Consider the following 12072-nt stretch of genomic DNA (forward strand, 5'->3'; position numbering starts at 1 on the left):
AAGATGATGAGTTCCGGTGAGTTCTAATTAGCTCAAACTAATTAAAGAAGAAAAATATAATATTAAAATATAAATACTTGTTCAGTTATGGTCTAAAGTTTATCACATTCCATGATCCAAATATTTCTAGCAATTGAGCAACTATATTTTTGTACCATCCCCACAAATAACATATTTCATGGTCTAAAGTTTAACAAACTTCACTTTGTCTCATCCAATATATGCTCCGATTAACGCCCTAAGACATGCTTTGTGAATGCCATCATGCCTACGAATTGTATGACTCTCTTGGGTGTTATACATACAATCCAGAATGGGTCCATCTTAAACATGGATTTTGGTATACGCTACTAAATCAAAAGTTAGAGTAGAAAGAAGAGTCGCCACTTGTTTGTAAGTTCATGATCCATTTTTTATCCCATTGCAAAGGTCCAACTTAACCAAACCTAGGTTCAAAATTAGAATATGAGCTCAGAAATGTGTTAAACACCCAAGCTTGCTCGATTGAATGGATCAACTTCCACTAGTGTTATTAGGCCATTTGTAAATAAGAAAAATATTATGATGGATCCTTGTTTTGAATTATTTAATTATGGACAAAGTTTAGTTACAAAATTGGTTGTATTTTAAGGCTACAAATTTACTAAATAAAATAAATATTATTACATATTTTGAAAATCTAACCGTTGAATTGTATATTATTTAGGCTTTTAATACACATGTCAAATTTTGTGTCAATTAGATATTATTTACTATATGATCTATAAGCTCATATTTTATGCATAATTTTAACCTACAAAAATTTGCAATTTAAACAATTTATTGATTTATTGATGATATAACTATTGATTTTTAATTTTCTAGAAATTTTACAAACATGAATGATATAAGAAGAAGATGTAATCTAGGGGTGAATTTGTCAAAATTAACTTCAAATAAAAAGATATAAAGTAAGGTTATAGCCTAAACTAATGTTGTAGTTAAAATATGTCCTTCAATTATTACATTAGATGACATATTTCAAATATAGTATCTCGGCACATAATCAAATTAGATTTGTTAAATGGAAGTGTTGGCAATTAAGTCAAACAAAGTAAAATAAGGAAAGTCAACCAATTAATTAGATAAAATTTAGCATTTAGTGGGCAATCAAATTAAATGTACACCGATAAGAAAATATTTTGTTATGAAATCATATACAAACAATATTCAAATCAAATTTATTATAGAATAGTCAACTAAGAAAATCAAATCAACTATAGAAAATAATTAATCACTCTTGATTAACCTAATCCTAAGGATTTATGGGTCAAATGAAATTGTAGCATACGTGGAAAATCATCAAATTGAGCAATTCTGGTGATCAAAACATTATAATTTTTCTTATTCTAGGACTTGGATGCAAACGCAAACTATACGAATGCTCGAACCTTACATATGCATGCTTCAAGTGTGAGAACTCACCCCTAAGCATGTGCATGAACCCTTTTCTTATAAATTATTTTCCATACAGGAAAATAATTAAAATTTCTACAAATTTTACTTTAAAATCTTACACATTGACGTTGCAAAGAATATAATTTGTGTTGCTTTAACAACATTAAAAATAAGCATTTGAAGGTTGCAGTATTTGTAGTGTAAAAACTCCATTTTGTTTCAGCCTATACCCAAATCCTCGGTCCCAATGACAAAAAAATCTAAATCATTACCAAAATAATCAACACCACGTATGGGGCCTAGTAAGTAATAACCCAACAATTCTCATTTTAAGCTCATTTTTCAATGGCTTACCAAAGTGGCCAACACCGTATTTCAAGTGCATATGCACCCATTTTGTGGCATATGCCAATATGGGATAGACCACTAAAAATCACTCTATTTTCATTATAGTGAGATATTTGAGTTTCTTGGTACTCCATTGCTAGGAAACTTATCTCTTACTCACATTTTTCAACTTTCAATCACACCACCTCACCCATTCCATTAATTTTTAGGGTTCTACATCAAAATATCTAAATCCAAGCCAAAAAGTTGTTTCAAATTGGTGATCCAAACACACACACAATATTGTGGTAGTCGATTTTAACCAAGTGATTGATCATCTACTTCACTGTAAAGTGCTAAAGGTATGAGATATGAATCTTCCCTTCCTTGATTTTTAATATTTTTTTTTGCTAAACTGATTTTTAATATTTTTTTACGTTGCTTTTACATTCTTTCACATTTTGTCTTTAGCATGATATATGATGTTTGATGATTTGCCTGATAACATGTTGCTTGATTGCATTTTACTAAATCTCCTGGAAATTAAATTAATCTTTAAATCTACTTAGGAGTGTGTGTGCCCCTAAAATAATAGGCGTACACACCTTCTTGAATGGCATGGCGTACACCATTGTGGGCAGAACAGTGTTCTTCACGTGTTACTTTTTGTCAATAATGAATGTCTTTATGTGAATTGGTTGAAGAGTAGGTGCATATGCACCCAATTTGTACCATCCGCATTTCTGGGCAGCACCCAGTTTTTCACTTATTTATTCTATTTAAAATTATAACAAATGTTGTACAGTTTGCTTTTTGTAAATATTTTTTATTTTTTATTTTTTTGTCATTGCCTGTTTTAAATTAATTTTAATTAATAAAATCCAAAATACAAAAAATATTCAAGATTTTGTAATTAATTACATACTCATTTCATTAGGAATTAGATTCTCATTAAATTTATGGTTAGAAAAATGGTGTAATATAACCAGAAAAGCTAACTAAGGAAGGTAATTAAGTTTTAATGGCAAGATATTTCCTAAAAGATTAAAATCATAAAGACTTTGAATTCAAATTTGAACTTTGTAAGGACGCGATTTTGTAACGAACAGTAACAGTGTTGGGTTCGCACATAAAAAGGTCTAGACAATATGATTTGTAGAGCGTGGATGTAAAGAACTAGGTTAACTGTGGTCTCCCTTAAAAAGATTCACTCTCAAGTATATTAAAGGTCTAAAGCTGGTACAACGAACATTTTCTTTAGTGACCAGTGCAATTCTTCTTCTCTACTTTTGCTCTCTTCTTTTTTGTCTATGTTTCTCTCCCTTTTCTTTTTCTATTCCGATCCCCCCTTTCTTCATGCTCTTCTTTTAGTTTATATACCCCCCTTTATGTTCCATCTTTACCGCACACGTGTAAGTTGGGTCCGGAGGATTTCTTTCTGTCCCATCTAGCACCTCCTGGAACTTCCTATGGACAGCTGTAAGGCTGCTTCCTTACTGTTCAGGTATCACCTCCACATTAATGCAGCCATAGAGTTGGTTGAGAGGTCATTAATGCGGAGGCAGCTGTAGTCATAGATATTTGTTTGCCTTATCTCTTTCATCCCTGGTCGGTTATTCTATCCTTTACAGTGACCTACTTCTGAGGTTTGGTTGTAATAAGACCACGTCCTGATCGTCCTCGGACGCATACTGCCGAGGAGTAAGGTGTCCTCGGACGGATATGCATCCTCGGATGGGCCACGGGCCCAACAATCCTGAACTAATTCTGAACTTTATGGGCCTATTGATCGAACGGTCCCCACAATAGCCTCTCAAAATCCTACTTTTCGACTCCTCAGGAGAGAAGGTGGATTTTGATGTCATAAGCCTGTACCTACGCGCGTTTTGGGGCATGCCCCTAACACTTCAGCATCCCGATTTTGGCAGCATTAAATTTCAACAACTCCCTTGTCTCCCACGTTCGACGGTGAGATCTAAATCAAACGGCAGAGGGCTTACCTTGTTTTATGAGCGGGAATTTCACCGCTCACAACCCTTACATGACTATAAAGGCGCTCCCCAATTAAACCTGTACTTTTCCTTCGATGATTACATGGTTCCAGAGCTCATACATTGAACCTGCCTTCTTCCAGTCTTCGTCATCCCCCTGGAGACAGGATTCCCAACGTTAAGGACCAGTACATTTTCTTCGGGTAATAATGATGCGATGTTGGAAAAAAGTTTAGACCTGATTGAAGAACGAAGGGAGAGCGCGATGGTTCAATTAGCTTACTACCAGCATAAACTCAAGCAAGGCTACGATAACAATGTAAGGATGAGGTCGTTAGCCATAGGAGATCTGGTGCTGAGGAAAGTCCTGGGGGCCACTAAGAATCCAAATTGGGGAAAACTGGGACCTAATTGGGAGGGGCCATATCGGATCACTTCTATAGCAGGAATAGGAGCCTACTATCTAGAGGACCTAGATGAAAAACCTGTACTCCATCCTTGGAATGTAAATAATCTCAAGAGGTATTATTATTAATAAGAGCGTTTCAATTCAAATATTTTCTTTTAACTTACGTTAATCATACATCCTGTACTCCTACATCCTATGATTTATATTGAATTGTTAAACAGAAACTAAGTTATGATAGGTCCTCGGACCGCAAACTTAGTGGAAATTAACATCCTATGATTTATATTAAATTGTTAAACAGAAACTAAGTTATGCTAGGTCCTCGGACCGCAAACTTAGTGGAAATTAACATCCTATGATTTATATAGTTATGCTAGGTCCTCGGATCGCAAACTTAGTAGAAATTAACATCCTATGATTTATATTGAATTGTTAAACAGAAACTAAGTTATGCTAGGTCCTCGGATCGCAAACTTAGTAGAAATTAACATCCTATGATTTATATTGAATTGTTAAACAGAAATTAAGTTATGCCAGGTCCTCGGATTGCAAACTTAGTGGAAATTAACATCCTATGATTTATATTGAATTGTTAAACAGAAACTAAGTTATGCCAGGTTCTCGGATCGCAAACTTAGTGTAAATTGACATCCTACGATTTATATTATAACGTGGAACAGGGACTAAGTTATGTCAGGTCCTCAGACCGCAAACTCGGTAGAAATTAACCTTCTATGTTGTGTATTGAATTATTGAATGGTAATAGAGTTGTGATAAATCTTCTAGTCATAAACTTGACGGAAATAATGCCCTATAACATTCAATGTGGAGTCGGAGAGAGAGCTTTGGACGCAAGATTGGCGTTCAATAAAGAAGGTGGTCGAAACGAACCCATACAAAATTACAACGACGAAGTGAATAAGTGTAAAGATAACACGGAGCCGCCAGAACGATAAGAAAATGAGCAAAAAAGTCCTCTATTAAGTGTCTATTTAAAGTTACAAAGCAGGTTCTACTTCTTTAATTTCAACTGGATCTGCGGGGTCTGGCTGGCGGGTAGGTCTGCCTCCGAAGTTGCGATTCCATCTTTGGCTTTGGAAATGAACCAGTTGGTAGAACCGTGGAGTCCAGTTCCTGTTGAAAACCCTGGGAGGCCGTCCCTGCCTTCAAAGCGGTGGTGATCTTGTTTAGGGAAGCTCCTGGAGGGGCTAGTCCCTCTTTAGTCGGTCCCGATTGGCCGCGAGGAGGAGAATTGCGAGGCAAAACCTCCTCGTTAAGGTTAATAACTGGAGAAGAAGCATCCGCCTGATAGGGTTGAGGAGCTGAGGGGCGTATCGCCTCCGGGTAATATACGTTCTCTGGCCTACGTAGCTCAAATGAGGCTTCAACCCCAGCACGGTTAAGAGCCTCGCTCCAAGTTCTGGCGCAATAGATACGGCATACCTTCGGAACCTCGGCTCTTAAAGCCTTCTCAGTTTCAGCTATACCAATTTCGTAGCCTCTCTGCTCGATTTCGTTCATTGTCTGTTCGGCTTTGATTTTCGCTTTCTTGGCTTGCTCTTTGAGCTTTTCAGCTTGCTCCCTTAGCTTCTGGGTTTCCTCTAGGTGCTTCTTAAGAACGAGAGCTTGCTCTTAGGTCTTCTTCAGCTCGGCATTCGTCTCTCGCAGAAGCCTTGCTTGTTCCTCGGCCTGCTTCTGGTAGCCTTCTGATGCCGATTCAGCGCTCTTACGAGCTTCCTCTTCAACCTGTAGTTTTTTCCTTGCATCGGCCAAATCCTGTTCAGATTTGGACAAGGTCTGTACAGCCATTGCCCTTCTTTTCCTTTCGCCATCTAGCTGATTGGAACAGGCATTGAGCATCTCATCTAGCTTGAAGGTATTTTGGATGATCTAAAAAAAAAAAAAAAAAGAGAGAAAAGAGAGGGGGAATTAACATTATAGTCAATGAAAAGTGCGTGGTAGTGAGTAACAGTCATAGAATGAAACAGGGTAAAAGACAACTTCTCACCATGCCCATATATCGTTTGTTGTTGAGGATGAGTTCATTCTTCCTCATATTCTTTATCTCGGCCATATCTTTTGGGAGCAATAAGGCTTCCTTTATGGTCGAGGTTACGTGACACCCAATGCCGCCATTAAAGTCCCTTATAGAGGCATCGTCTCGCAGGGGCTCCCCACCGTGCATAGGTACTGGCAACCACGCTTGTGGCTCAGGATGTGGGGAATCAGATTTCTCTTGGCCCCGCGTGGCTGGGTGTTTAGTTTTCTGCTGTTTTGCAGCTCGTTGGTCATCCTCCTCTCAAGTAGGACGAGACTTGCTCGTATCCGCCAACTCCTTGCTCTTCTGTTCCCTGCGCTTTTTCTACTCGGCAGCGCTGGGAAGCGTTGGTTGTGGAGAGGAACGAGGAGGGTGGCGAGGAGTTGGAGGAGGAGACCTGTCTGGAAAGGATGAAGCTTGGGATGGTATTGTTTTGGCAGGTGCAGACTTTCCCGGCTGACCTTCCATCAGCTTCAGCAAGCTTTTCTGGGGTTTCCTTTGTATCCTTATCTCGCCAGGGTCTTCCTCGGGGCTTGTGGGCTGATCAAAAATCCCGAAATCTTCCGAGGATTCAGATACTGTTGCAATGGTTTCCTCGCCTTTTCCCTTTTTCCTTCCCCTTTTTGTTCCCTTTTTCTTGAGGGAAGGTAAGGGTGAAGAAGGTCCCGCTGAGACGCTGGCTACGAAAAGAGGCTCTGTGCGAGGTTTGTACTGGGGAAGCGGAATACCTTCTGGAACGATAAACTCTTCGTAGGCAACACTGATACGGTGAAGCCGAGGATCACGTGCTCTAATCACGCACTTCGGCGCCTAAAAGGCGAAAGAAAGAGGGGTATAGCCAAGAATTAAATGTGCTGCCCGGAGCTGACCATCAGCCTCGTTCACATATATTTCAGCTTTCAATAACCTGTCTAGGCTCGCCTTATTGACTAATCTGAGATTGGGCTTCGTGTAGCACCTATCTGCAAAACCGTTGATTCTGAAGTTAAAGTTGTAGGATACAAAAGTAATAAAAGTAAGTGAAATGTGTTCACGAAATAAACAGCATAGATCTATAACTTCGCACCCACCTGGTGTTCCCTCTACTGTCGGACAAGGTAAACCATCGTGCCATTCCCCAGAAAAAATAAGGAAATCCTCCTTTAGGTTCTTATTTGAAGTGGGGAGGCACTGAATTAGCCTTACTTCAGGATACCTCGACTTGAGATAATAGTCCTGGTCAGCTAGGCGATGAAGGTTGTACACCCAATTCACGTCATGGTGGGTTAGTTTTAGGTCCATTCTCTCATTCAGAGCGTCTATGCTTCCCAAGACCCTAAACATATTGGGAGCACACTGGGTGGGGGATAGCCTAAAGAAGCTAAGGTAACTCCCAGTGATACTACCCATGGGGATGGTCATCCCGCCCTCAATAAAGGCGATCATGGGGATGACTACTTCCCCAGTTTGCCTGGCATCAACCCACTCCTTTTGGGCTGCGTACCTCATCCCTACCGTTGGGGGGATCTTGTACTTAGAGCGAAAGTTTCTAATACCCTCCTCGGATTCAACGAGACATCGAAATGGATTCTTCTGTTTCCCCATTTTTCTAAAAAACTTAGTAGAAAATACTTTTGGGCTTGAAACGAAAATGGTAAAAACTTCAGGAGGACTTACAGGTTCAAAGGAAGGGTCTCGGACAACGTATGATTATTTGTAGTCGCCAGGAGAATGACGAAGACTGGAAGAAGGCAGGTTCAATGTATGAGCTCTGGAACCATGTAATCATCGAAGGAAAAGTACAGGTTTAATTGGGGAGCGCCTTTATAGTCATGTAAGGGTTGTGAGCGGTGAAATTCCCGCTCATAAAACAAGGTAAGCCTTCTGCCATTTGATTTAGATCTCACCGTCAAACGTGGGAGACAACAGAGTTGTTGAAATTTAATGCTGCCAAAATCGGGATGCTAAAGCGTCAGGGGCATGCCCCAAAACGCGCGCAGGTACAGGTTTATGACGTCAAAATCCACCTTCTCTCCCGAGGAGTCAAAAAGTAGGATTTTGAGAGGCTATTGTGGGGACTGTTCGATCAATAGGCCCATAAAGTTCAGAATTGGTTCAGGATTGTTGGGCCCGTGGCCCATCCGAGGATGCATATCCGTCCGAGGACACCCTACTCCTCGACAACCGTAACAGTGTTGGGTTCGCACATAAAAAGGCTCAGACAATATGATTTGTAGAGCGTAGGTGTAAAGAACTAGGTTAACTGTGGTCTCCCTTAAAAAGATTCACTTTCAAGTATATTAAAGGTCTAAAGCTGGTACAACGAACGTTTTCTTTAGTGACCAGTGCAATTCTTCTTCTCTACTTTTGCTCTCTTCTTTTTTGTCTATGTTTCTCTCCCTTTTCTTTTTCTGTTCCGATCCCCCCTTTCTTCATGCTCTTCTTTTAGTTTATATACCCCCCTTTGTGTTCCATCTTTACCGCACACGTGTAGGTTGGGTCCGGAGGATTTCTTTCTGTCCCATCTAGCACCTCCTGGAACTTCCTATGGGCAGCTGTAAGGTTGCTTCCTTACTGTTCAGGTATCACCTCCACATTAATGCGGCCAGAGAGTTGGTTGAGAGGTCATTAATGCGAAGGCAGCTGTAGTCATAGATATTTGTTTGCCTTATTTCTTTCATCCCTGGTCGATTATTCTATTTTTTACGGTGACCTAATTCTGAGGTCTGGTTGCAATAAGACCACGTCCTGATCGTCCTCGGACGCATACTGTCGAGGAGTAGGGTGTCCTTGGACGGATATGCATCCTCGGATGGGCCACGGGCCCAACAATCCTGAACCAATTCTGAATTTTATGGGCCTATTGATCGAACGGTCCCCACAAACTTAAAATTCAAATTATATGTTTTTTTTTTTTTTTATACAAGATAGAAATTCTACTCTAGTCTAATTTAAGTTTATATGTGTGTAAATCTCTCTTGTGAAGTGACCATCGCATGATTCACACTGAGGGTGTGCGGTGGTCAAATTATATGCTTTAAACAAGAAAAGTCTTAAAAAAGAAAATCATTCCAAAATTAAAAGTCAATTAAGTCTTGGGAGATAATTCAAAGAAGGGTAAATTGCAAATTACACCCCTAAAGTTTGGGGGTGTTTAAATTTTACGCCCTGAAGTTTCAGAATTTGGATTTTACCCCCTGAAGTTTGGAGGTATTTGGATTTTATACTCTAACATTTCAGAATTTGAATTTTACCCCATAAATTTTAGGAGTGTTTGGATTTTACTCCCTAAAGTTTAGGAGTAATTGGATTTTACACCAAAAAGTTTCAAAATTTGGGAGTGTAAAATCCAAACACTTCCAAACTTTAGGGGGCAAAATCTAAATTCTAAAACGTTAGTGTAAAATCTAAATACCCTAAACTTCAGGGGGTAAAATCCAAATTCTGAAACTTCAGGATGTAAAATCCAAACACTCCCACACTTTAGGAGTGTAATTTGCAATTTACCCTTCAGAGAATAAAATGTTTCCACGAAACCTAATCAATCAAGAGTCAAGGCTTAATGATGAAAATAAAGATGGAATGTTTCTAAGACATAATCAATTAGGTTTAAAAATATTTCTCAAATATAATTGAACTTAAATGATTAAGTCAAATTAAATAATTCCGATAAGGCAACTTAATTAACCTTTCATAATTAATTCAAATCATATTTGAATTTAAATCAAAGAGTCAAATAAGGAAATACAATATGTTTGAGGATAATTAAAAAGACCATATCATTTCTTAAAAGACTTTAAGGTTTGAATTTAAAAAGATTGAATTGAAGGAACATTTCTTAAACAACTTTAGAGACATATGAATATTCTTAGGCTCGTGCTAACTTTTAGTTCAAATCATATTAAGGAAATTGAGTACCGCATATCTCACGCACACGATAGTGAGAGCCAACATGGCAACACAAAAAGAGGGTACAACTCATGATGCTCACAACTAACATCACTCTTTCCAGATTGATGTAGTCTACTTAATACCAAATTATTGCTTTAATATTCCATAAGTAAATAATTATTTATAGTGCAAACAAGAACTAAGCCATAATCATCAAGATTCATGAATGTCTAGCAATATTAGCAAAGGACAAGGGAACACTCTAAGGGGCAGGGGATGTTACGGGCTACCACCTAGGGGCTAGGGCTGTAAATGAGGCGAAGGGATGTTATGGGCTACTACAGTACCACCTATGATAAGTTGATAACACTATGGAGTGCATTGCATGGGATAAATTGAAGTTGAATACAAGTGAGGACTTCATCCATTTGAAGTTGTTATTTGTTATTAGGACTCTTTTTGAATAATGGTCCCATGTTTTGGTATTGTAAAACAAAGCACATATTTTTAGAATGTGTTATCTTTTGCCCCCATTTGTTTCACTGTAAAATGTTTTTTTAGTTTACAAATTTTAAAGTGTTTGCTTTATTGTAAAATTTGGTCAAACTTGGAAATATCTTCTATTGACCATAAAACTCTTTATAAAAACTTGTAAAATGTTTTACCAAAAAATAATTTGACAAAATATATAACCACTCTCTCCTTCACTTATCTTTACAAGTTTGTAGTGACTGACATTTCAATTCGATGGTGACTGGAATTTTGTAGTGGTTGGTGGTGGCTATTATTTGGATTAGAATATCAAATGGTGTCTGGGAGGCTCTGATCACGGTTGAGAGGTGCCGATGGTGGTTGGGAGGCACTGGTTTTGGGCCAATCTAGTTGTTTGTGGTTGGATTTGGTGGTTTATACGTTAAAGTTTTGGTTTAGATCACACCAAATACCTGAAATTTTACAGTGAAACAAATGGAGTATTTATCACCAGCTTTAGCATATCTCTATCTCTTATCTCATTGTTCCATTTAAATTTTAAGCATGTAAGGTCATTTATAGGACACAATTAATTAAAGAGACTATTACAATCCTTTTATCAGAGATATCAAGCCTTGGCCTGTTAGCATGCTTCCGGTTATCCCTCTAAGAGCAACCACATCAGTTCGTTCAAATTTTCTGTCTATTTTACAAGAAAAATACTTACTTTTTCTATTTTACACATCTACTTTTACAAAGCACCCACATCAGTTTATCTATTCTACATATTTATTCAATAAAATATTCATTCTTTTACATTTATTATTATTTTCTCACTCATGGCCTCTCTCTCTCTCTCTCTCTCTCTCTCAACCACCGTCATCATCACCTAGCCACCATCAAGCCGAAACCTAGATCTCCTAGACCCAAGCTTTGTGATTTTTTTGTTTCTCATTCTCATGGTTGATTGGAGCCGAAACCCAAACCCATTCAAGCCGAAGTCGACGCTGACGAAGAGGACCAACAGAGAGTGAATGAGAAAAGAAAAGGTTGATTAGACCCATTGAAGCAGGTTGGAAAGAAGAGGCCGACGAAGAGGTTGATCAGACCCATTGAAGCAAAGAGTGAATGAGGAGTGAGAGAGAAGGAAAAAAGAAGCAGAGAGAAGAGAGAGAAAAAAATGAGAAAAACGAAGGCCAACAGAGACAAGAGAGAGAAAAAATTAATAAAATAATTATAAACGAGTTACAGTAACCGTGTAAATATACACGGTTATTATAGCTTGTGGAAATGTTTACACAATTTTACACATGTTTACTACACCCACTGATGTGGGTGTTTTTTTGCTCAAAATGTGTAAAATTTGTACTTTTTTCTATTTTAGAAGACTATACATGAACTGATGTGGATGCTCTAAGCATGACCAAATAATCTCTTTAATATTCACTTGCATCCCCATTATTCTATCTTTTGTCATGATAGGCCTCCCGTGGGAGAAGAGGTGCAGCTCACAGCCATGGAGGTTGTAT

This window comes from Quercus robur, chromosome 10 (assembly GCF_932294415.1).
Source record: "Quercus robur chromosome 10, dhQueRobu3.1, whole genome shotgun sequence".
Classification (NCBI taxonomy): Eukaryota; Viridiplantae; Streptophyta; class Magnoliopsida; order Fagales; family Fagaceae; genus Quercus; species Quercus robur.